The sequence below is a fragment of the Castor canadensis genome, chromosome 13 (assembly GCF_047511655.1).
Source record: "Castor canadensis chromosome 13, mCasCan1.hap1v2, whole genome shotgun sequence".
Lineage (NCBI taxonomy): Eukaryota > Metazoa > Chordata > Mammalia > Rodentia > Castoridae > Castor > Castor canadensis.
In genome coordinates this window covers 27,639,525-27,666,153 of record NC_133398.1, presented here as the reverse complement: position 1 = coordinate 27,666,153, position 26,629 = coordinate 27,639,525, and the positions used below count along the sequence as shown (strand labels likewise).

The 26,629-nt window shown below is 37.0% G+C and overlaps 1 long non-coding RNA gene across 2 annotated transcripts in view; it reads left to right on the top strand.

Moving 5' to 3' along the window:
* The window catches only part of LOC141415627 (uncharacterized), a 250,779-nt gene that overhangs the window by 174,758 nt on the left and 49,392 nt on the right, over positions 1-26,629 (top strand). The window lies entirely within an intron of this gene.

Here is a 26,629-nt window from a genome sequence, read left to right as displayed (position 1 = left end):
TCACCTAATCTATTAGTTGGCTTTACCTTCAGTAACCCATATCCACTATCATAGTTCAAGCCACATCATTTTTTTTACCTGAATTACTGCAAATAGTTTCCTGTGACATTGTGATAAAATAAGAAATACATATTTGCTTTCTGCTTCCAGCTATAATAGTGCTTGTCCCCTGGCTCTTGACACAGAGCCCCAAGACCTTTGTAATTTCTTTTTTGACACAGAGCCCTTAAGTAGGTAGATATTCTGTCCTAATAAGATGACTCAGTGGACTCCTGGATAGCCTCAAATGGGTGCTTGTTGGCAGGGGATCAAACCATGTGATTAAGGGTTGGAGTTTCACTCTTATTCCCTGAGCTCTGGGGAAAATAGAGAGGTTGAGTTGATCATCAGTGGTAATGATTCACTCAATGGTGCCTATATTATAAAACCTCCATAAAGTCCAAAAACTACAGTGTTTGGGGTATAGCTCAGTTTTAGAGCTCTTGCCTAACGTGTGCAAGGCTCTGGGTTCAATTTCCAGCACCAAGATTGAAAACAAAAAATAAAGAACAATAACAAAACCAAAATGAAACCACAAAAGTTAGAGTTGAAGGACTTCTGGATTACTGAACATGTGGACATTCCTGTAGTGTGCTGTGTCCACAAAGGGCTGGGTATTTCCATGCCTCTTACCTATATCTAGCCCTAAGCATCTCTTCCATTTGGCTAGTCATCTCTATCTTTTGTAATATCCTTTATAACAAATGGATAAACATAAGCAAAGTACTTCCCTGAGTTCTGTGAGCTACTCTAGCAAGAAGGCAGTTGTGGGAACCTCACTTTATAGCAGGTCTGTCAGAGCACAGGTTGCAACCTAGGGCTTGCAGTTAGTATCAGAGTGGGCATTGTCTTATGGGACAGGGGCTTCAACCTGTGAGCTCTGACACTATTTAATTGAATTAAGTTATAGGACACTCAGTGTTAGTGTCCTATAGTGGAGAATTGATTTGTGCATGGAAAAGAATCCCCACCTGTCTGGGTCTGAAGTATTGAGTTGTTATGTGAGGACAGAAAGAAAACTTGGTCTTCCAATCTGAGATCCTTGTCTCTCTTGTTCCCACATAACCTGTTCTTTACATGAAACCCTGAGAGTTTATTTATATATATATATATATATATATAAAATATATTAATTATTGTATATTATGTTACAATATATAATATAATTACAATATAAGATTTTATATATATATACATATAAATTAGTTTTAGTTACTCCCTGGCCATAATTGGCATCCCATGATACTTAGAAAAACATATAAATTTCTGGGCTGGAAGGAGAATGGCTGTCTAGCAAATGTGAAGCCTGAGTTCAAACCCCACTACCAAGAAGAGAGAGAGAGGAGAGAAAGGAGAGAGAGAAAGAGGAGAGAGGAGAGAGGAGATAGAGATATAAACCCGGAAAACCCTATATGGTGTATGGTGTTCTGGCCCCTCTTTAGTTATCTCCTGCTTCCTCTTTGACACCCACCACACCCACATTGCCTTTCTCTTTGTTCCTAAACACTCCAGCCTATTTCCACTTCAGGGCATAGCACTCACTATTTCCTCTGCCTTAAGTTCAATTCCAGCAGACTTTTAGGGCAATCTGGTATAATTTATTTCTAAGTTCATGTTTAATTTCTAAACAGATAATTTTGAGATTATAATAAATTGCTATTAACAATTGTGTTAGTAAGTAATAGTAAACTGAAACCATTCCACCCATAAATGCCTACTCTGAGATATTTTCATGGCCTGCAAATGCCATTCTCCGAGAAAGGCCTTTATTTGCTACCTTATTTTAAATAGTTACGTAGTTAAGTCTCTATCCCTATATTTCCTTGATCAGCCTTTTTCTTTCTTCGTAGCAGCCACTGAGTAACTATTAAAATTTGGAATTTATTCAATGTCTGCTTCTATTTCTAAAACATAGACTCCACAAAGGCAGGTACTCGTCTATGTTGCTCAACACATCTTTGATATCAAGGTGAATAAGATTGATATGCTTTTTATACAAGAATGAATATAGAATTTTAAATCTGTTGAAATTACCATAAGAAGGAGACTGTGGTAGAAAGAAGAGAAATGTAAGGGATGAACCAATTTGGTATATAACACATATATACATGGAAATGTTGTAATGAAACTCTCTGAACAGATATCTTAAACAAACGAAGATGTCTTTTCTCAAAAACTGAGGACAGGAAGGTCAAATGGGTCCTATCTGGAGGTTTGTAGTGTGGAGAGGGGAGGATGAGGATATAAGGAAAGGGTGTAAGAAGGTGAATATGGTAGAAATATTATGTACTCTTGTATGAAAATAATAAAAATGAAACCTATTGAAACCATTCTAAGAATGGGGGAGGGGAGATAAAGGAGAATGATGGAGGGGTGAATTTAACTAAAATATATTGTAAGCAATTTTATAAATGTCAGCATGTACCCCCAATACAACAGCAGTATAATAATTAAAAATATAAAAAAGAGAAGACAGTAGAGGCTCAAGATAAATCTATCTATCTATCTTTTTTTTTTTTTTGCATGGTCAGAACCCTCATGAAGACCACCACCCAACCTTTTTCCTCCTTCATCTTGTATGAACTTGGCTTATTGGAATTAGGCCAATCAGAGAAGTAACAGAGGATATAAACTGAGCTTAGTATCCAAAGGGAAAAATGAGACAGCAGGAAACTTCAGGCATAATATGGTTGGATTATGTGTCATTACTATGTTTAGGTGTTTCTTTTCATACTGATATAGACAACCAGAGAGTGGCTGATGGCCAGAGAGCAAATGTTAGTCATCTGCCTCCAGGAGAGGAGTTTGACTGTTCAAGGTCATGTAGGGTATCAGGCCCCAGCCATTTCAGTTTAAGGTCATTGATGGTTTCTACGCTAGTGTAAGGAGAGCAGGATTATAAGTCAGGATGTCTTTGGTGACACAGGGTCTGCTAGGTTAGTGTGTGCTTTGTGATGATTGATTTCCAAGCTAGGATATATCCTTTTTACTTTCTGACATTTCTCTCTTCCTCTTGGTACTCATACTAGGATTTATGGAAAATTATTTCTATGATTGTTAAAGCTAGAGCTTGGGGAAGGTCATGTCACTAGAGTTGAATAAAGTGGTCAAACTAAAAAATAGCTTCAACCTAGAAACTGGGAAATGGAAAAATATCTTAGTGGCCTGAATATCAGAAGGTTTATGTTCTCCACCAGTCTGACACTAAATTCTTGGTGATTTCTTGGTATCACTCCTTGTCATCTATAAAATGAGGGGTATGAACAGGTTAATCTCAAAGGATTCCATCAATTTTAGAAATAAAACCACCAGTTCATCATTTCATGATTCTTTTCGATTCACTAAGTATTTATCAAGAATATTCCATGTGCTGAGAACTGTATTAGGTTCTGGATAAGTATAATAATTACAGTCTCTGTCCCTAAGAAGCTTGTGATCTAATGAAGGAGGCAGGCTACTAACCAGGCAGTTAATTGAACACCTGAGCACCATGTTAGAGGTTTTTATAAGGCAGGCTTTATGAAATATAGTCAAAGGAGCATGTTAATTCTATATGCTAGAGTAGGAAAAATATGGGAAACTCTTTGACGTGAGAACTTTAAGGAGGATTTCAGTAGAGAGAAGGAAATATAATCCTGGCAGAGAGTTTGAACATGTGCAATACCAAAGAGGGATGATACTCTATGGTAAACCAGAGAATGAATTTTAGTTCTGCATGGGATGTTCATGAGATGTAGACAGTGGCTGAGATGAGGATGAAATTGATTGGAGTCTGACTGATAAAGAATTTAACTAATATTTTTTCCTAAGGCACTTGTAGTTCCTCAGTTAGGAATATTTTAGGCAGCAAGTAACAGACTTTCCAACTGATTGTGGCTTAACAATACAGACATTGCATTGTCTCATAGGGAAAGAAGTGTAGTAGAGATCATTCATTTCAGTTTGGTGTAGAAACTCATCAGTCTTCAAAGATTCAATATCTTACCTTTTTCTTGTATTCTCATCATACAAATTTCCATTCTTAGGCTTTGTGCCTCATGGCCACCTTGGATGAATGTAGTATAAACTCCTGCAATAGATGCTTCCTCAATTCTAAGTGTCATAATATAGCTACAACTTATATCTCCCTTAAGTAAAATTCACATAGGTCTCCTGATAAACAAGTGGCTTTTTTTCAAGTGGTTTTCATCTTCTCCACCATCCTCAGGATATCTTTCAATACTAATGCACTGATTTTCATCAAGCTGGAAGAGGAAAGAATAGAAGGACAATGCATGAGAGATTTTTCCTGTGTTAGCCCTGCAAACACTATAAAGTACTTTCCTCCATGTTCTTTGGACCGGAATTCAGTTAAAGCTAACCACAAGGGAAAATGGGAAATGAAGAGTTATCAGTACCCCTAGGAAAAAGAGGAAATAGGTTTGAGAGCAATCTGTGCCACAGGTTATAATTAGAATGATGCAGCTTTAAATATTACTTCCTACAAAACCACCCCCAAGGGAGGTAAAAAGGAGGAAGAAGCAATGCTAGAATGCTTTCTTCTTGACTTTCTGACATTTTTTTTTCCTGAAGATCTGGAGGACTTCCCCTTGCATGTCCTGGATCAAAGCTATGTTACCTATTTAGTGTTAGCTGGATAAAGTGAGGCTGTAGAAACAAACACCTGAGTGTAAAACATTGATCAAATTTATCTTGAACTGTATCCTGAAATTTGGGAAGGATGTACTTTTTCCTGAACACATTAGATTTGTCCAGTGTTTGAACAAAGTCCAGTGGTTAATAAGGAAAAAGAGGAAAGTATGGTAATTGACTCCTCAACCAAAACTGTCTACCAAGGAAGCTAAAGAAGATTTTTTGAGCAGATGAGTGACATGACCTCATTTGTGGTTTAGAATGATCTTGCTGGAAAATAGATTGCAAGAAACCTTCCTATTCTGAGGCATGGGCACCAATTTATCTCAGGGACCATGAAATTCTAATAAGATCAGAGAAAAACTTATAGAGCATTCAACACAGTGGATATCTAAAAATTTCTACCTTGTGAAGAAAGATCCAAATATTTGATTCTAAAAATAAAATTTCTTTTTGAATAATTAAAGGCTATGTCATTGTGATTGATGGGCCAGAAAAATGTCTGAAATTTTTTTCACAAAAAAAAATCTCCATCTCTTTGAAACCTTGAAATTTTTTTTCTCACATAGACTGGGGTCTTTAGATATCAATTCTCTTTACTATCCACAAGTGAATGGTACAGAATGGTTTCTAACAACTTGTGTAAGATTGGTAAGAATGGGATTACCAGGAGTTGACCAGAATTTTGGTTTTTGGAAGCATAAAAATTAGTGAAATAAAAAGAAGATAACCAAAGTCAAAGAGAATTTATGATAAATAAGTATAAGTATTTGTGTAAATAAGTATAGAACATAGAAAATTAATTAGGCATAAAATCATTCATTAATGGAAGATATTTGATATGTTGTTTAAGCTACCAGAGTCTCAATGATGCCCTATAGGATCATCATATAGGATGATGGGTTGGTGCTCCTCAAATATTCATGTCCTCCTCTACATTCAATAACCTTTTTGTAGTCAGTTTTTGATCACATGACTAATTCTGAATAATGAAATGTGAGCAGAACTGATGTCAGTCCCTTTGACTGCTCTCTTTTCTGTCACTGTGCTGATCTTGGATGCCATACATTGCAGATTGCGTTTCTACATGATGCTACTGACCAAGCTTTGCATGATCAAGAAATAATCCTATCCAAGTAATAAAATGCTTTGTAAATGGTATTTACCACTATTGGTCCTATTATAATTATAAAAACAAGTAACATTTTCACTGCCACCTCAGCTTATAAGGGTTAATTGTCAACTGGTTTGATTAAAGAGCTTACAAATGTCTTGGGAAATGAACACTGGAGCATCCATACCTGAAAAAAAAATCAATGCTGAGTCTCACATGGCCCTCAAGTAGATAGGTCCTCCATCTCCCTGACACTTAGCTCTAACCACTACTTCCGCTGCAGTTTTAGTCTCTTCTCTGCTTTCTCATCTCTCTTTCTCTATCCTCAAGCAAGTATAATCTTTCAAAACATAAATTCATGCACACAAAATTTATATCCTGCATTTAGATAAGGTAGGGTTTTTCTTAATCTTTATTTGTGCTTTGGAGAGGACAGGGTCAGGGAAAAATGGTCTTCAGCTAAGAGTGAGAGAGCAGAACAGAGAAACAAACTTTAAAAGCATACATTCTGAAGTCTAGGTATAATCTATTATGTTATTGTTTTGCTGACATGATTCTTAATTAATTGATGAAACATAGGATGCTGAGAGATGATGTCTTATAATAAGAAGGGAATTTACAGAGTTTTTGAGAAATTTATTACATAAAGTTATTCTCAACCACCAAAATACTTCTTATCTCCTTCTATCAGAAGTAAACAATAAGTCATATTTAAGTGCACATAGGAGCCAACATAATGAAGAAGCAGAGCAACCAACAGTTTCCAGAAAAGTCATTAAAAGCTGCCTATACTTTATCACCTTCTCTTAATCCCGCTTGTGACAGGCACCTTCTGACATGGTCCCAATGATCCTTGCCTCCTAGGATCATGCCCTTGGGTATTTCCTTTACTTTTTAAGGCATGGGTTACTCCTAGTGACTACATACTCAACAGAATAATACAAAAATGGAAGTATGTCACTTTAAATATTAGGGGATAAAAGATGGTGACTATAATGTTGTCAACACCCTTTTCCTGGCCCTCTAATTTGTGCACCCTGGTAAAGCTTCCCTTAGGGAGAGACACTGGCATGGTATTGGAGACATAAATAAGGAAAAGACTAATTTTTTTTCTTTTGAGGAGTTCATAATCTATAGGAACAATATGATGCATGTTTAAATAGAAGCATGTACAAAGGGCTGTGGCAACACAGATGAAGGAGCAATTAATTGAAGTTATCATAAGCATTGTCAATAGCAGAGCAACCAATGCCCATTTTCTGAAGATGATTGCTATAAAGGAGACTATCTGTATAGTTAACACAGGGATGGAGTGTCAATGAATTGCAAGAGAGACTGAACCCTGATCAGCTCTGGTTTAAGAAGTGACCAACTCAATGGAACCAACATTTCTCAGTGTTTTGGGAAATGCAATGACTCAGAAGATGACATTGAACATAGTGACAGTAGAAGCAGGGTTGTGAGTAGAAATCTACTTCTAAGAAGAAGTATGAGTAATGGGAAGTCTGACGTAAGCTATTAGTGGCTGGGGATTTCCCCAATGGTTATTGAGGGTGATTTGGAACTTGGCAGGCCCTTCTATTAGAATGCATGTCATTTCCTGTTACCATATCCTTATAACTAAATTCTCTCCAAACAATATTTGCAAAGCTCTATTAATGCCTTTTAAAATGTTTTACTTAAGTATCAACATACACACAATGTATGCAAATCCTAAGTGTAAAAGTTGATGGATTTTCACAAATGAATGCAGCTTTGTGGCCTGTACACAGATAAAGAGCACATTATAGGAGCTGTCTCTTTTTGGGGTGTTTTTAAACTCTAAAAACTTTAAAAATTTTGAAATAACTTTAGACTTATAAAAAAGTTACAATAGACAGTATAGAGAGTATATGCCCTTCACTTTGTTTCCCCACTGTTAATACCTGACAATTATTGACAGTACCCAGAAACCAATGTTCCAATGGCCAAATGTTAAAAGCAGTTGCGAAAAATGTGATAAGAAACAGAACATTTGCATGGTCAAAGTATTTCCCTATAAGAGTCTTATCTCCTGATATGATACACAGAACCATTTCTGCAAGATTCTTACCCAAAATGTATTCATCAAAAAACATTGAACAAAATGAAATTGAGGGACATTCTGCCAGTCCTCTTTAAAAATGTGAAGGTTATGAAAGACAAAGGCTGAGGAACTGTCCCAGATTAGAGGAGTCTGAGGTGACATGAAAACTTAGTGCAATGTGGAGTCACAAATTGGATCTTGGATCATGAAAAAAAAAACACAATAGTGGGGAAACTTGTGAAGTTCAAATAGGGTCTGCAGGTTAGTTAAAAACATAGTCACTCCTTGATATCCATTGGGGATTGATTTCAGGACTATCCCCTCACTGATGTCTACCACATTCTGCAGATACCCAAATCCCTTTTCTAAAAATGGCATATTTACATATAACTTGCACACATCCTTTTGTATACGTTAAATCATCAAGGAGTGACTTTAAAAACATAGTCACTCCTTGATATCCATTGGGGATTGATTTCAGGACTATCCCCTCACTGATGACTACCACATTCTGCAGATACCCAAATCCCTTTTCTAAAAATGGCATATTTACATATAACTTGCAAACATCCTTTTGTATACTTTAAATCATCTATAGATCATATGTAATGCCTACTAAAATGTAAATGCTGTGTAAATGTTCTTATTCTGTATTGTTGAAGGAATGACAAGAAAAACTGCTTGTTCCATATACACACAACTTTTTTTCAAATATATTTAATCTCTGGTTGGTTGAATCCACAGATGCAGAAACTATGGGTATGAGGGGCTGACTGTATATTAGTTTAATTTCCCTTTTAATTTTTTTGCGGTACTGGGGCTTGAACTCAGGGCTTATACCTTGAGCCACTCTAAGTATTTTGGTATTTTTGAGATAGGGTCTTGCAAACTATTTGCCTGGGCTGGCTTCAAACCACAATCCTCCTGATCTCTGCCTCCTGAGTAGCTAGAATTATAGGTGTGAGTGACTGGTGCCTGGCTTCCTTTTACTTTTTTTAAAAGATTAAATAAGAACAAAAGCTAGTACGTAGCATCATGTCCATTTTACAGATAAGGAAACTGAGACAGAGACAGATTTGGCTGTATTCAGTTAGAGTTACATGGTTAGTGATCAGTAGAGAAAAGATCAAAGCTGAGCTATCTGGCTCTTAGGATCTGGAGTTGATCCTTGCTTTATGCTTCTGTAGCACAGTTCTTTTAAGGACCTTAAAGGGCACATTGCTGGACCCTGGATTCGTGATTGAACGAACAAAACAAGCAGCATTTCCTTGTTGTGTTCATAGTATGTTCAGAGCCAAGGCCTTTCCTGGCTGGGATGTCCTTTACAAAGGCATATTTTTCCCCTGAGATTCTAAAATAAAAGCATGGGGCTCTCTTCCCACAGAAAATATCGACAACTATATTTATCCTTTTTCCAGAAGCTGAGGAGACTCAGTTCGTGCTAATTGTAGTTTCCCAAACAAGCTGATTCTTAACCCCATGAATATTTTTGCCATTAAAAGTGCCTAGAACTTGTGAAAATGAACAAACGGCAAACTGTTCTGCTCTTTTTGCTTCCCACACATGATTATATTTTGATCCCTGTTAACTCTGCAGTTGCACTATGGGCATCAGAGAGATGCGACTAAGGAGCCCAGCAGCCCCCAATCTGAGCACAGCAGGGATATAGGGTTGGTTTATACAAAGATTTCAGGTTTATGAGATTCTAGCCAGACACTGTTGGCAATAAGATCTTTAGGTGATTCTTGGACCAATAACTCAGGGTTTGTTTGTGTATTTATTTATTTTATCTTTAAAAACTTTTGTTTTCAAAATTACAAAGAGTGGGAAGATTTGAATAACAGGCACACATAAATCCATTACCTTAATCCAATAATAGCTTGAAGCACACATACTCTGATATAATTTCAAAGGAAATTATGGATTTTGTTTAGTTGGTATTTATAAATAATGCAGAATGTTGCAATATCTACAAGGTGATATTAGGACCACTCTGGGTTTTTTGTGGGGCAGTATTGGGAAGATACTCAGGAAAAGGACAGCATAGATTAACCAACAGGGTACAATGGTAGCTATGGGGTTGGCAATGAAAGTTCTGTTCTGTTCTTTGGCTCCAGCTTACTCTCCTTTTTCCCCCTCTGCCTTATGTTTAGTTACACCGGTTTACTTCATTGACCATCAGTGCACGTGCTCTTGCTTCCCAGCCTTTATCTTTGTTCTTGACTTCCCAATGGCACTTTCTCCCAAAATGTACCTCCTCCTTTTAAAATGTATGTGTCTTCTCACTTACCATATGGAAATGTTATTTCCATGCTCTGTGATCCTATTCATTTTACCTGTAGTGCTCTGTCCCTTAACTTTCATTTTGCCTTTCACTTAGTTATGTGCTTATTATACTTTTCTTTTAGATTATAAGCTTTTGGAGAGTAGCTATAGTATCTTGTTGATCTTTATAGTTTTTAGGCACTTTTACCTACCAGTGCTTTATTAGTTCTTTTTTTTTAATGTGAGCATACAAAAAAAATAAAAAGACCCCATAATAATTGCCTAACTCATTCATGTTCAGTAATTGGTGTGGTCATCTTTTCTAAGGTGTCATCCTCTGGCTTGAGTGGTTGGAGAGAGCCAGAGGGTATCAAGGCCCGTATCAGAGCTGGAGTCCTTCCATACAGCTTCAGTGGATTCCACAGCCCCCTGGCATTGTGGAGGTTCTTGTGAAGCCACAGTCTGGCCCAGTGGAGTGAGGGTGAGAATACTAGTATGCTACTTAAAAGGCCTAAAGGACTGACAGATGGGAGGAATTTCTGGTCCCCTTTGACAGGCTGGATTCTCAATGCAATTGGAAATAAAAAAAGAGCTAAGAGACCAATTCACAAAATATTTCCTTTTTTATTCAGAGAGGATACATTTTACATGCTTTACGAGGTTAATGTCCCCTGCTCCTGATTACAAAAATCTGATTGGCATATTAATCAGGTTATAAAAGTGAAAGAAGGAAGAACCGTCAAAGAGGCAGCAGCTGTTCTTTTGCTGCCGAATCCATTCAGGATATAAAATTTTTGCTGAGATATTTATTGTAAAATAGTTTTTTCCTTTCCCCTCTTGCTTTTATTTTTAGCCAGCGTTACCCCAGCATCTGTTCCACCTCATGTGAGAAATGTGTCGGAATGGGGGGGAGGTGAGAGGAATATACTTACAAAACTTGGGATGGTTTCTGTGGAGTGTGAGAAGAGAGACAACACGTCCTACCCTAACTAAAGGCTGAGAACCCCGGGAGGTGCTTGCTTCTCGACACTTGACACTTAGATTTTCAGATCCCAGAGTTTGGAGAGACACCCCGGGAAACACTCAAATTTTGTTAGCAATATCCTCATCTTGTGCTTGCCTGACTTTTGCTTGTGTACTTTCAGTGATGGGAAACTCAATACCTCTCCAAGCAGCTTTAAAGAGGAAAATAAAACTGACTTAATTCCTGGGTCTTGTTGCAGGGAACAAAGCATCAGTCTAGGAGTCAGTGCCAGTCTAAGTCCTGGGAAGCAGCAGTGCACAGGCTTCTGTGGTTCCTTGGCACTCATCTATGAGAAACTTCTTCCTGTTCATAGATGAAACTTCCACCCCTTGTTCTGCCTTCAGTCCTCTGAGGCTAGATATTATGTATCTAGTGCTTCTCCTTGGATTTCTCTTTTGAAATTCTCTTCTCCAAGTTAATTTTCCCCAAGGCATGGTTTTGACTGTTTTCGTCTTTCTCTTCTGCTATTATCTGAGTCTACTGAAAGTGCGAGATCTAGACTTGAATTAGGTGTTCTACCTGAAGGGACACTTGTGTTGCAGTACAGCACAGGAAAGCAATGCTGCCATTTTGTACTATTTTCCATTATCACTCACCTCAATTGAGCACTAGTGTATTGATGTCCTAGCTCTGCTTTGCTGGTTATCAGACTTCATTGTGAAAATAAATTGGTTTTGTAAAGAAAACACCATACAACAAAGGGCCTGAAATTTCAGGGCTTTGGGTAAAGCATTAACTTGTTAAGATACATATTTTGACCATTACAGAAAACAATTTATTTAAAAAAGAGAATAACTTATGATGGACTACAAAGTTAAACCATATAACAGCATGAAATTTGGAAAAAAACATGGAAAAAAGTATAAATAACTTGGAAAAAATGAAGATACAATTGTGCTAAGAAACTGAGCTCACTTATTGGTACTGAGTGTTAGACACAGCCCAAGTATCTAAATGCTAAAGACAAAAATGAGTAAGTAGAAGTTGATTCATCTTTTTCTGATAGACAGTATGTTCCATTGTTGGATACGTTTTGTTTCACAGAAAACTTGTCACCTATTAAGTGTATTTATTTCTAGTCTACCTCATTTTTTCTTTTATTTTCTCTTTTTATTCTTTTTTCTTATTGTTGTACTGGGGGTACATTGTGGCATTTACAAAAGTTCCTTCAGTATATCAAATATATCATACCTGAATTCACCACCTCCATCATTCTCCTTTATCCTCCTAACCCCATTCCTGGGATAGTTTCAACAGGTCTCATTTTTCCATTTACATATATGTGTACACAGTATTTGTATCATATTAACCCTCCTACACCGTTTCTCCACATTCTCCTCACTCTGGTCCCCTAGATGGGACCTTTTCTGCTCTCCTGTTCTCTGTTTTTGTAAAAAGAAATGACATTTTTATTTGTTGTAAGATAGCTATACATTGATTTCCTTGTGACTTTTTCCATGTATATATATTATAACCTGAACTGCTTCATCTCCTCTATTTTTCTCCTTTCTATCTTAGTCCCCTTCTTATGGTGATTTCAACAGATTTAAAAATTCTATGTCCATTCTTCCATAGGAAGTACATCAACCATATTCACCTTCTTATCTTTTTCTTTTACCCTCCCTCTCTTGTATATGACATCCTCTTAGCATGACCTGTTTTTGCTTGAGAGAAAACATGCAGCCTTTGGTTTTCTGATCCTGGCTAACTTCACTTAAGATTATGTTCTCCAGTTCCATCCATTTACCTGCAAATGACAAAATGTCATTTTTCTTTATGGCTGAATAAAATTCCATTGTATATAAATACCACATTTTCTTAATCTATTCATCAGTAGTGGGGCTTATTTTATACCTTAGGTATTGTGAATAATGCTACAATAAACATGGGTGTGCAGGTGCCTTTATTGTACCCTGACTTACATCCTTTTGGGTATATCCTTAGGAGAGGTATTGCTGGATCATATGGCAGTTCTGTTTTTAGGTTTTTGACTAGACACCATACTGTTTTCCATAGTGGTTGTACTAATTTACATCCCCACCAGCAGTGTACAGGGGTTCCTTTTCCCCACATCCTCACCAAACTGTTGCTGTTTGTGTTCTTGACAATAGCCATTCTAACAGGAGTGAGGTGGAATCTTAATGTAGTTTTGATTTGTATTTCCTTTATGGCCAGGGATGTAGAGCATTTCTTCATGTGCTTTTTAGCCATTTGGACTTCCTTTGAAAAAGCTCTATTCAAGGTTAGATTAAAAAGAATTAACCTAGAAGGTAACACCCACGCACAGGAATCAATGTGAGTCAATGCCCTGTATAGCTATCCTTATCTCAACCAGCAAAACCCCTTGTTCCTTCCTATTATTGCTTATACTCTCTCTACAACAAAATTAGAGATAAGGGCAAAATAGTTTCTGCTGGGTATTGAGGGGGGGAGTGGGAGGGGGTGGAGTGGGTGGTAAGGGAGGGGGTGGGGGCAGGGGGGAGAAATAAACCAAGCCTTGTATGCACATATGAATAATAAAAGAAAAATGAAAAAAAAAAATTAAAAAAAAAAAAAAAGCTCTATTCAGTTCCTTTGTCCATTTTTTTTCATTGGGTCATTGATTTTTTTTTGGAAGTTTAGTTTTTTGAGCTCCTTGTATAATCTGGTTATCAGTCTCTTGTCAGATGTATAGCTAACAAAGATTTTCTCCTATTCTGTGGGCATCCCTTCAAGTTAGAGACCATTTCTTTTGTTGTACAGAGGCCTTTTAATTTCATGTAGTTCCATTTGTCAATCTTTTCTGTTAGTTGCTGAACCATTTGAGTTCTATTTAAGAAGTCATTGCTTACGCTTATTAATTCCAATGTATTCCCTGCTCTTTCCTGCACTAGCTTCAAAGTTTCAGGTCTTATACTTGTACAGGGTAAAAGACATGGATCTAGTTTCAATTTTCTGCCTATGGGTATCCACTTTTCTAGCAACATTTGTTGAAGAGGCTGTCTTTTCTCCACTGTATGTTCTTGGTGCCTTTGTCCAAAATCAGGTGGGTGTAGCTGCATGGATTCATATCTGGATCCTCCATTCTGTACTACTGTTCTTCATATCAGCCAGTACCAGGCTGTTTTTATTGTGATACATCTGTAGTATAGTTTGAAGTCATCTACTTCAATTTTTCTAAGGGTGAGTTCTCTGGTGCCAGAGACTATACCTGCTTTGTTCACTGTCCTATCCTTTCTGCTGACCATAGTGTTAGCATCTGCAGACACTCAAAACGTTTTCTGACTAAATTCCACAAAAGATTTGAAGCAGTTGATTACAAGGTCACTTGTCATAAAACATAATAAAATAGAACCAAAAACTCAGAATGAGAACAGAAAAATAAAAAGAAGTAAAAAGTGAAGTTTGGTACAGAAAGAATAGTAACTCTGTTACTGTGAAAGTCAAAGGATTTTGACCACTGGTAAACTCATTTTTAACATTGAACTTGTAGTTACATGAGTGAAAAGAAAACATAATCCACATCCTGGAGCTTATGGCTCAAGCAAGTGTATTTCACTTATAGGAAGCAAAACCTTTTTTAACACAACTTTGGAGGAAATTTCTTGTGTAGAATCCTATATGAAAAGCACATAGGATAGTGAATTATGATTTTAGAAACAGTCCATTTCACATCCTGGGATGGAGCAGAGGGACCACAGTGACATGTAACTCAGCCTGTAATGGTAAAGAAGTGCCTCTCATAGATCCTCACAGAGCGATGCAGAGGAATATAGATGACATGTTCTTGAATTTTGCTTCTATATGCACTTCTACTTGGTCACTTTGAAGTCAAAATTAAGTGAAATTTGGTCCCTGGAAGGAGAGTAGACCAATAGAAATGATCAGGGACCACTATCAGGCAGTCCCATAGTTTACTGGTAGTTTTTAATCCTGATTTCTGCAATGCAGGTAAACTTGTCTTAAATGGATCATGAAGGGTCCATTAACTTAAGTATGAATTGCATCCCCAAGACAAGTGAGTGAATCAACCTGGTTGATGTTGTCATAGTTTGTGATTCCCTGAAAGCAAACTCCTAGACAAGCCCAAGAGTGTAGGTGTTTCATGTAGGAGGTAATCCCAGAAAGCTCAAATAAGGAAACAGGGAGTGCAAGATGGGGAAGGAGGAAAAACTAGCATGATGCTTATTAATGATTGGTTTGCCTTCCATCTGGAGAATATCTACTTGGTTTTTTGCTTCAAGAAGTTTTCTTTGATACTGCAGTCCATTATATTTTCAACTTTCTTTGCTCCTATTGTATTTTGTGCTTGACTCTCATTTATCACCAGTCACATCGTGTGTGTCTCAGCATTTGTGACACATGTGTCTCTTCCACTGGACATTGAATTCCTTGAGAAAAGTCACAATGATATTTTAATGTTTTTGGTCTGGCATATAATAAGCATTCAAAAGTGTTGTTGATTGTATTAATATAAAACTCCCCACAGTCAAATGGAGCAAGCACATCTTCAAGAATCCATAGCACAATTCTTTTCCATGTGGCTAGACCTCACCTGACAAAACAGATTCTTTGATAAAGGGTCAGCAGGAGCGTCTCTCTTCCTTTGTAAGTAATACCACTAGAGGTGATTTTAGGTTTTTGTTGCTATAGAAACCTCAGAAAGTACATTAACTTCAATGCAAAGGCATCTTATTCCTTAAAATCTGCATGTTTGAATGATTTAAATGCAGGTCCCAGCTGGGTGATTAAGTGTGCTGCATATGAGGGAAACAGTATAATACAGTGGTTAAATATGTAGACTTTAGAAGCCTTGTTTCAACTGCTGGTCCCAACACAAATACATGGTGACCTTGAACAAGTTAGATGAAGAAATTGAGGCATTGGGATATGCAATCTTTCCCAGGAATTTACACATCCACTACTTGCAACTTTTCATAGTAGTTAATATTAGCTTTAGAAACTTGTCTAATATCACATTATTACTAAGTGATGGAGTCAGAATTGAACAAGGAAAAGAAAATAACTCATTTACCTTCCCCTTACTCCACCTTGTTTCCTTTCTTCTCTTCTCTCCCTCTCCCCTCTTCTTCTCAGTTCTCCTCTCTTGTCCCCTTCCTCCTCTCCTTCCTTTCCTTTTCTTACATTTTTCTGGAAGATAAGTTCAATTTAACCTTCATTGAAAAGGGACTAAATTACCTTACTCTATGAACTAAGAAAGAGCATAGTTTTAATAGTAGGCAATAGCTTCTTGTATCACTGTGCTTCACAGATATTATTATCCTCTTATGTAGAAAAATTTTGTTTATCTTAACAGAAACTATTTGTTGGGTGCTGACTATATATCACATTCCTAACTATATGATTTCTAACTTTCAAAATAAGTATGCAAGGTATATTCTATTGTCCTAGTTTGATTTTTCTAGAGGCAGACCCTGAGAGAAGGATTTAAATACAAGCCTGTATTTGGGAGATGATTTCAGGAGACACTGATGGAAAAATAGTGACCAGAAGATGGAAAGCAGCCAATTAAAGGTGTGTTGTCCAAAAAGTTAGAGCTGTGGGCAACTGAGGCTTGTTCCTATTTGGCAACTCTAGGAGCTGGTATGGAATAAACACTAAAGAATTATCCCAACCAACATGTGAGGAAGCTGGAGTGTTTTATATACCAATTCCCATCACTCATTAGTTGACGGATATACTCTGGGACGTGTAAATTCTCTGATGCTTGTGGCTTTCTATTTATCTGTGGGCTCTTGCAGAAAAATTCTTAGGCAAAAAATATGCCAATGTTGGCAGGTGGAGGACCCAAAGGACTATGGGTGGGGCACCCACAATGTCTGTTGCAATCAATTATTAGTCATATTTGAAGGATGAGGAAGCTGAGGCTGAAAGAAGTAGACTGATATAAAATTTTTGATGTAGCATCAAAATTCAGGTCTTCTGACTTCTAAAACCAAACTTTTCCTACTCCCTGCTTTTCATCATTGAGCTGCAGGGTAACTATTGAGCCCATCTGAGTTGAAATCAGGAGGATTCTCAGATGTCAGGGGAGGTGCTGTTGAGGATGCTAGGGAGTTTGTAATAGTATAAGTGTTCTGTTCCATGGTAATTGGTATCCATATGGTCATGAGTTAAATTGTATCCCCTATAGAAAACAAAACAAAACAAAACAAAAGATTTATTGGCATTTTAACCACCTGTACCTTAGAATGTGGAAATAGATTTGTTGTCAGATTCAGTTAGTTAAGTTGGGATAAAGTCATACTGGAGTAGGATACTTCTCTAATCCTATTATTAGAGTCCTTATAAAAAATACTGTGCAGAGATGCATTAAGAGAATATTATGTCATGGTGAAGGCAGAGACTGATGTTATATAGCTACAAGCCAAGGAGTACCAGAGATTGCCAGAAAACCACTAGAATGTAGGAGGAGACAAGGTAAGGTTTTCCCTACAGGGCTCAGTGGGTGCATGCCCACCCTGTGAATGCCTTGATTTTAGACTTCTAGCCTCTAGAGCTGTGAGACAATAAATTTAGATTGTCTTAAACCACCCAGTTGTTTTGTTATATACACTGAGAAAATCAGTACACATTTATCATTTCTGTTTTTCCTTTTAAGAAAACATTGTACATGAAGGGTATTTCATGCCAACTTGCAGAATCTCTGAGTTGTACATTATATGATTCTCTTTTAGAGGGATTTGGGTCCCTTGAGTAATCAGTGCCTCTGATACAAAGGACATAAAACAATGAAGTTTGGATGAAATAATTTCCGTATTTATTACTTACTAGGTACTTTTCTGGTTAATGTACCTACCACTGCTTTCGACTAAGGCAAAACACACTCTATATTACAGACAAGGAAACAGGAATATGGAGCATTGAAGGAACCCAGCATGAGGCTTTAGGACTCTCCCCATATCTAATATCTGATGTAGCTTCTTGTGAGGTTTTCCCTTCAGATTCTCCAGGATCACATGAGCAGATTCTTGCTCTTCTGTGTTTCCAGGATCTGAGCAAAAGGCTTGGGAACTAAAAGTACATTCAGTCCTTAGAAATGACTATCTCTGGATTTAGGCAGAGTACATATCTCACGGAGGGATAGTAGGAAACTGGTTGCTAAGATGAGTTAAGAGCATCCATAGGTAGTGTGTGAGTGTGTCTTCATGTGCAACTTATGACAAACCACAGCCCATCCCCAGGAGGAATACAGAGCCTACGTTTAGTTCTGCTGTCTTGAGACAAAATAATTTCATTGTGACTTCTGTTACTATTGCCTTGTATACTGATGTGGAAAAAACTTCAAGTTCTAATGAGTCTGATTTGAGAGTATTTGGGGCTGTTGTTTTGGTACATCCAATCCGCCAGCAATAGGTTCTACCTAGGTACCATTTCTGAGGGAGATATGTGCACCTTTGCATCCTTGTGGCTTACTCTTAGGCCACACAGGATAGCATAAAGACTAGACATTGGAATTGGGAGATCTGGTTTTGAATACAAGAACTGTGTATGATTTTTTTGCCTTGTTTCTTTGTATAACTGTAACTGTAATGTGGGCATAAAAATACCCATGTCACAGTGTTGACATAAATGAAGGAAAGAAAGAATCTATGCTAGAAGACTCTTTAGACAATCAAATGCACAAACCATGAAAACTGTACCTGTAAGCATTCAACACCTGTTGGCTCTTCTTTTTTTCATTTCTGTTGTCACTATTAAAAGAGATAATGTGTGCAACATATTTAGTATAGTGTAAGTGAGCATATGTATTCTTTCTTAGGCTGCTAATTTGACCACTAAAAATTTCTGTTAAATCTAACAGAATGGAAAATAACATACATATTCCTATCTATATCTTTATCTTTGTATCTATCTGTCTGTCTATCTATCTACCTATCTATCTATGGATCTAACTCTTATAAACAGTATCTATATAAGTTCTTTCTTTGAAGTTGTTCTACAAGAACAACTTGTAGCAGACAATTCATCCTTCAGAGTGATAGGTAAATAATGCACAGGCATCATCACAGGGTGGTCTAGGGGTAATGGTCAATCTGTTCTTCCTATGGTGGTAATGGCCTTCTTGGTGATGGTGGTTTTGGTGTTGCGTGTATTAGTTAGCGTCTATGTCAGTGTTTCTCAAACATTTACTGGGCCTGTAATTACTTAAAAACCTCCTTAAAAATGCAAATTTTGATTCAGAGGTTGGGGCAGAGCCTAAGGATCTCCATTTCTAACAAACTTCTGGGTAATGCAAATGCTACTCATAGAGCTTACTTTGAGAATCAAGACAATGGATGCTCTTTTTATTGTCTCCATCTTGTTCTGTCACATCTGCAGATCTGATTCATAGAGGAACAATAAAAATAATAAGCATCTCTTCCTTATGAAACATAAAATCCAAGAAATGACCAGTGCAAGAACTTAATAACATCTAATGTACCATAGAAAGAAAAAAATTTGGTTGAAGGAAATAACATAAATTTTAATGCAAAATAATGTACCATCAATGTGTCTTGCCACACTCATGCTGCAGCTGACTGAGCCAGTCTTGCAACTGCATCAGTTTGTTTCTGGCTCAGTTGAAATGGAGAAATGGAAGCTGCTTGGCAGATTTGCAATACTGATTTCACAGTTTTTAATCCTTATGAATGAAATTGCTTAAGTTCAATCTGTATAGTAAAGATTTCTTCTTGTTATTTCTATTCCTCCAATGAATTCTGTTCTTATTTGCCATTGCACAAATCCATGAAAATGCTAGAGGCAGAATATGCTTTCAGGAAAACTTGCTTTGTAAAATTCTTTTTACAAAATGCTTCTTTTCCTGCACTGTTGTGATGGGAGGATCTTTATAGTATCTCCAGGCTTTCCACGGATGAAATAATTTTTGGGCTGAGTGTTAGTTAAAATATTTTTTTCCACTCACATTTGTTAAAAATCATTTACTCCATAATTGCTTCTTGTGCCCCCCTATCAAGTGTGTTTTCTCTCACCCTTCTCCCTGCCTATAACATCTGGACATAAAAACCAGGCACTGACTTTATAGTCCAGTTTTGTGCTTAACTGATTCCTGTTCTTTACATGTGGACCACATAAGTCAAGGAAGGAAATCATTTTTATGTTCTACATGTTTTCTGAGGTATATGTCTTTCGTTTTTTTGACTTAAACTCTGGGTTGCTGGTGTGTAAGCTTGTTTACTCTGGGTGAAACACAGCTTCAAATTTCGAAGTGATATGCCTTAACAAGTTTCATAAAAAAATGGGAAAGAGCTCTGAACATCAAAGAGCTCTGTGTAGGATGTAAAAGAATCTAGAACATATGGATTAAATTTCTGTTAGAATATACTCTTTCCTCTTCAAAAACTACTTGAGATAAGTTACATTTTTGGACTCCTTCAGTCTCTCTCTTTTCATCCATTCTGGGACATATTTGAATGGCCAAAAATAATGCTCGATGTCCCTATAATGATCAATTCTAGAGAGGTTTTAGAGACCTTCTATTTTATTTTTAATCACTTTCAGTCTTTTGATGGATAACTCTAATATTCCAAATATGGCTTCTAGGGATAATTTTTTGGCATCACTACCCCTTGAAAATGCATACTTTTAGTTTTCTGAGTTCCTGATAAGAAGGATAGACTATAAGTGATTGACCACCAATTCTTTTCTGAAACTTTTTATTGAATTCCTTATTATGAAAGCATCCTGTTTTCTCTCTTTTCTAGATAATCCTTCTCAGACTCTTCCTTTCTGGGAGTTGCAGAAGAACTGGAAGTTTGCTCACTGCAAATCTCCAAAATACTGACTAGTGTCTGGCACATAGTTGGTGTTCAGCAGACATTTCTAGACTGCATGAATGAAGTCTTCTGAATGTGATTATGTTTCAAGGATTTATCCTTAAAATCCATCCTTTAACTGTCTTTCTACCTTGACTACCCAAGAAATCTCAACAAAGCTTGCTCTTTCAACTGATATCCATTGGTCCAGCTATCTTTCTATGTCACAGTTCCAATTATCTACAGGCACACCAATTAGCTGTCTTTCCATTACCTTAGGAAAAAATGTACAATTCACAACATTTACTCTAGTCTTGGTTTCCATTTTTTGTTGTTATTGTTGCTTTTCTCCCCTGTTGTCTAGACATTTCTATTACAATTCATCTAGCTTTTTGTTTTGCTACAATATTGTCTCTAAGCTTGTTTCTCTGACTTTCTTATCTATCTTACACTACTTCTAGGTTTAGAGTCTAAAATCTTGCTGTGAATATATTGTTTTTGTGTTCAGAGACTTTTGATATAATACCAGAAAAGAAAGAAAATTAGCTGAATTCTTCATTATGCTCCAATTGTTCTCCTAAGTTTGTCAAAACTGACATGGTGTGTTAAGGTGATTTATTTGGAAGTAATATATAGGCTGACTTAGTGGAGAAGGAGAGGGCATGTGTAACTTGGATCTGGGGCAACAGTCAACAAGAGTAGGCCTCAGAAATAATGCCATATTTCTTAAAAAGAAACAAGTTGGAGGCTGAGATAAACTACAAAAACCCTCAAATGTTGTTTGCTCATGTCTTGGTACTTATGTGTCTGGACTGAAAAATTCCTTAGGACTAGAAACTTCATTTCAGCAATGAGGAAATTATTTCTGAAGTTAATAGTATAATATCAGGTTTTAGAAACAGTCAGATATGGGTTCAAGTCCTTTATTTCCCAAGTTACAACTCAGGCAAGTTATTGAATTCTTCAAGTTTTGGTTTCTTCATTTATGAAATGAAAGTGAAAATGTTTAACACATAGAATTGTTGCAAGACAAAATGAAGTAACTAATGCACTCAATCAGACACAGTCCTGGGATGACGCAGTTACACAGTCCATCAGAAATCTCATCTTTCTTCTTTCAGACAATTAAGACATTTTTGTTGTTCAGAAAATCTGGCTATGAGTTTAAAATATCTGTATATCTACCACCCACCATAAATATGAATATTTTAGAATATACATATACACATATATATATTTATATTTGAAATGGTCATAAGAATGTTACTGACATTTACTAAAATGGCTATCTTTCTTTTTTGAAAGTTTCACAATTATTGGTAAGAAACTAAGCAAAAAAATCTGCCATTGACCAACAATCAATAGTTGCTCACATGACGGGTGTCTTTTAATTTTTCATGATTCTATCAGTCGATATTTCCTTATGAATAATATGACCCTGTAAATACTTACTGAGTCTAATGTTTATTGAGTACTTATTACACAGTGGATTTATACCAGGTAACAAAAGTGTTGAGTCAAATCCTGCTTTGGGAAGCACATATTGTAGGGACATCCATCATGTGTGGAGCATTACGAATGACTGAATCTGTCCAGGCAGTCCTAAGAGCCATCTTAGATAGAGGAGGTGAAAATGGAATTGAATCTAGAAATTGTAGTTGGGCTTAGGAGGTGGTGGGTGAGGTGGATGTGGAATTTCAGTTGGACAAATGATAGGGAGGTCTTAAAGAAACTGGCTTGTTTTGATTGAGCAGGTAATTAAACATGATGACTTTAGAATTTCTACATAGAACTCTGGGCAGCATTCTGTTTGGAAGGAAGAACTAGAGAACTTGCATTGAACCTGAATCTTCATAGCATCTTGTTGTAAAACTTATAAACTATGCATTATCTATATTAAAAATGGGAAATGTGGCTCCTGGATGTTTCTAGAGAGGGTGTGTTAATCTCTCCCAAGTCATCTTCATAGCAATACCACCAGGATGGACTGAAAAATTGACTGAGATGAGTCATAGAAGAGGCAGAGGCACAGACAGGTGAAGCTAGATGATGGAAAGCCTCGGAGAGCACACTAAAGACCCTTTCCAAATTCTAACATGATCAGCCTGAACTCTGGCTAGCTTGTGGAGGGTATATTGGAAGATGAAAAGAAAGGAGGCAATGAGGTGAATTAAGAGCAGTGAGATGGATTCAGAGAACAAATACATGAGCCCATTCTTTACTACAACATGTTTTCTTGATCCACAATAAAAATATTTATTAGGTAATTACACTGTAAGATTATAATAATATGTAATATACTGGGCTATTTCTACATGGCAAATACTGTTTTGGGCTTTTTCCATAGATCAGTTTACTTTCTCTTTGTGACAACCCTGTATTTAAGGATCTATTATTCTCTTTTTAGAGATGAGAAAACTGGGACATGGACAGGTTAAATAAGTTGATTAGGGTCACACAGCTGTAAAGAATCAGGATTTGGCTCAGCTTTTTTGTGGCTTGATTTCTGAGCTGGTCCTCCTAGTCACCATCTTACACTATGGTATGGCAATGATGTTTCTACGATTCTGTAAAAGATTATTTAGGTGAATGAGGTGTTGTATCCATTACATGTATTGCACTTATGATGTGCTTAATTCATGTTTGTTGAAGCAACAATTAAAAAATAACAATAATCCTCATTAACTGAGCATTTACTGTATATCTAAGGCACTGAGATAAGTGTGTTACATCAATTATTTAGTTCCCACAATAATCCTCTGAGAGAAATACAGTAAAACACTAATGTGACACTTATGTAATTAGAATTATAAAGCAGGTTTACATAGGTCATCTCTTTTGAGTCAAATAAAAGTTATGTACGGTAGGTAACATTTCATTCTTGTTTTGAGGTTACAAGGTGGGCTTAGGTCCTTTAGCTAATGAGCTGTGAAACTATTACTTGAACCCAAGTCTTCTGATTCCAAGTATTGCTAATTTCCATCCCTACTACATTGCCTTTCAGAGATCTTTATACGTTGTAAAATATTACTCACTTGTAAGAGTTAAAATAACCAGACAGTCTTACTGCAAGGGAGGTTTTGAATTGTCCTTGAAGAGTAGGAGCACAGATGTTGAGGGAGAACATTCCAGGTAATAGCAATGATTGTCAGAGAAGAAAAGAAGGTTGGAAAGTGTGAGGTATTTTTGATGATTAGCAGCTCAGGTGTGTGACAAGTACTCAGCAAACTGTAAAGCCATTATGTAAACATAAGTAGTTATTATGGCGTTCATGATTTTTTTTTTTGCTGGAGTATGCCAATTTGGATTTTTGACACATGTGTTTGTTTGGATGAAAGGAGAAATCCTAAACTGTTCAAACAACTGGAACACACATTATACACACATATACATTGGAAGCCTGGACTCCTGCCATTCCTATTTTTATATGTTGAAATCTCTAACTGTCTAATCTTGGTGGTACAAAGTTCACTCCCTCAGCAGCCAAGATTGATTTTTCCTTTGAGTAGACATGCTTCACAGAAGTACCCTTTCCTGTTACGTTTTGAAAGTCATCAGACATGCTGTTATAAATGATCACGGAAGATTACTGGAGATGCTGCAAAATAATAGTGAACCAAGTAGCATCTGTTATTTCCAAGGATGGCTTGCAATCATCACTCAAAATGAACCCTATCTGAGTGCCGGGCTGAACTTTCTCTTTCCCTCCCTCTCTTTCCCTTTTACTACTTTATAACATAGCTGAAATGGATACTGCACCTCATGAATTTTTATGCAAAATATTAAGTTGCAAGCCACTGCTGTGCAGACAAACTCTCCTTGTAAAGATGAGTTAGCATGCACAGTTCAGTGGCTGGCATCCTAGCTGGAAAGACTTCTTGTCAAACTGACCAGCCAAGATTCAAAGTCCATGCTGGATGCTGACCCCAAAAGGATTTTGTATGCCTCTTGGTTCAGACTGTCACACAGTCTAAGAGGAAAATGATTGCATATTTGTTGGCAGAATTTCCCCCTGCTCAAGTTGTGTGTTTGCTTAAGACATTTTATGTATCTTGGTCTCTCATATGGATAAGCCATGAGAAATAAAGTTCTCAAGCTGTCACCTGCTAAGCTACCCGTCCAGTTCCTTCTGGGCTCAGATGCAATTGCTCACTAGGTCCTATCAATTCTATGTCATTAATATGTCTTGAATTCATATTGTGTCTCTCTGCCACAGCCCAACTCAACCTTTCTTCTTTGCTCAATCAAACCATCAAAGCAGATTTTGACTTATTCCTTCCATCCATCAGTTCCTCTGTTCCTAGAGTGATTTTTTTCCACCTCCAGACCTTATGTGGGGCTCTTTCATGTAATAACTCTTATGGGTCCTGCATTGCCTAAGGGAAAAAGTCTGAGCAACCAGGCATGACATTGATGTTTTTTCATTACCTTACCAGTTTCTATTGATTAACCTTCCACTTACTTCCCTGCCATTACCTCCAAATTACCAGTTGTTTTCCAAATATGGCATGTGAGTTTTCTGTTTCTGAACCTTTCCTCACCCCCTTTCTAAAGCTTTTCCTGACTACCAGGTCACATATGAGGCAGAACATACGATTTTTGGTCTTTTGGGCCAGGATAACCTCACTCAGTATGATGTTCTCCAATTCCATCCATTTACCAGCGAATGATAACATTTCGTTCTTCTTCATGGCTGCATAAAATTCCATTGTGTATAGATACCACATTTTCTTAATCCATTCGTCAATGGTGGGGCATCTTGGCTCTTTCCATAACTTGGCTATTGTGAATAGTGCCGCAATAAACATGGGTGTGCAGGTGCCTCTGGAATAACCTGTGTCACAGTTTTTTGGGTATATCCCCAAGAGTGGTATTGCTGGATCAAATGGTATATCAATGTTTAGCTTTTTAAGTAGCCTCCAAATTTTTTTCCAGAGTGATTGTACTAGTTTACATTCCCATCAACAGTGTAAGAGGGTTCCTTTTTCCCCCCACATCCTTGCCAACACCTGTTGGTGGTGGTGTTGCTAATGATGGCTATTCTAACAGGGGTGAGGTGGAATCCTAGTGTGGTTTTAATTTGCATTTCCTTTATTGCTAGAGATGGTGAGCATTTTTTCATGTGCTTTTTGTCCATTTGAATTTCTTCTTTTGAGAAAGTTCTGTTTAGTTCACTTGCCCATTTCTTTATTGGTTCATTAGTTTTGGGAGAATTTAGTTTTTTAAGTTCCCTATATATTCTGGTTATCAGTCCTTTGTCTGATGTGTAGCTGGCAAATATTTTCTCCCACTCTGTGGGTGTTCTCTTCAGTTTAGAGACCATTTCTTTTGTTGAGCAGAAGCTTTTTAGTTTTATGAAGTCCCATTTATCTAGATTCCTTGTCTTTTCTTCTCCTGTGTTTTGGTACTGCCTGTCCTCTCATTGTTTTGTTTGCTTTCATTTTCTGTGTGCCAAATTCCTTGGAGAATCTTTTGTAGTGGTGGCTTTGTGGTCATATATTGTTTTAGTTTCTGCTTATTGTGGAAAACTTTTTGCTCCATCTATTTTGAAAGATAGTTTTGCTGGATAGATAATCCTAGGGTTGCAGTTTTTTCATTCAGTGACCGAATACCTCACTCCATGCCTTTATTACTTTTAAGGTTTCTGTTGAGAAATCTGCTGTGATTTTGATGGGTTTGCCTTTGTATGTTATTTGTTTTTTTCTCTCTTACAACCTTCAATATTCTTTCTC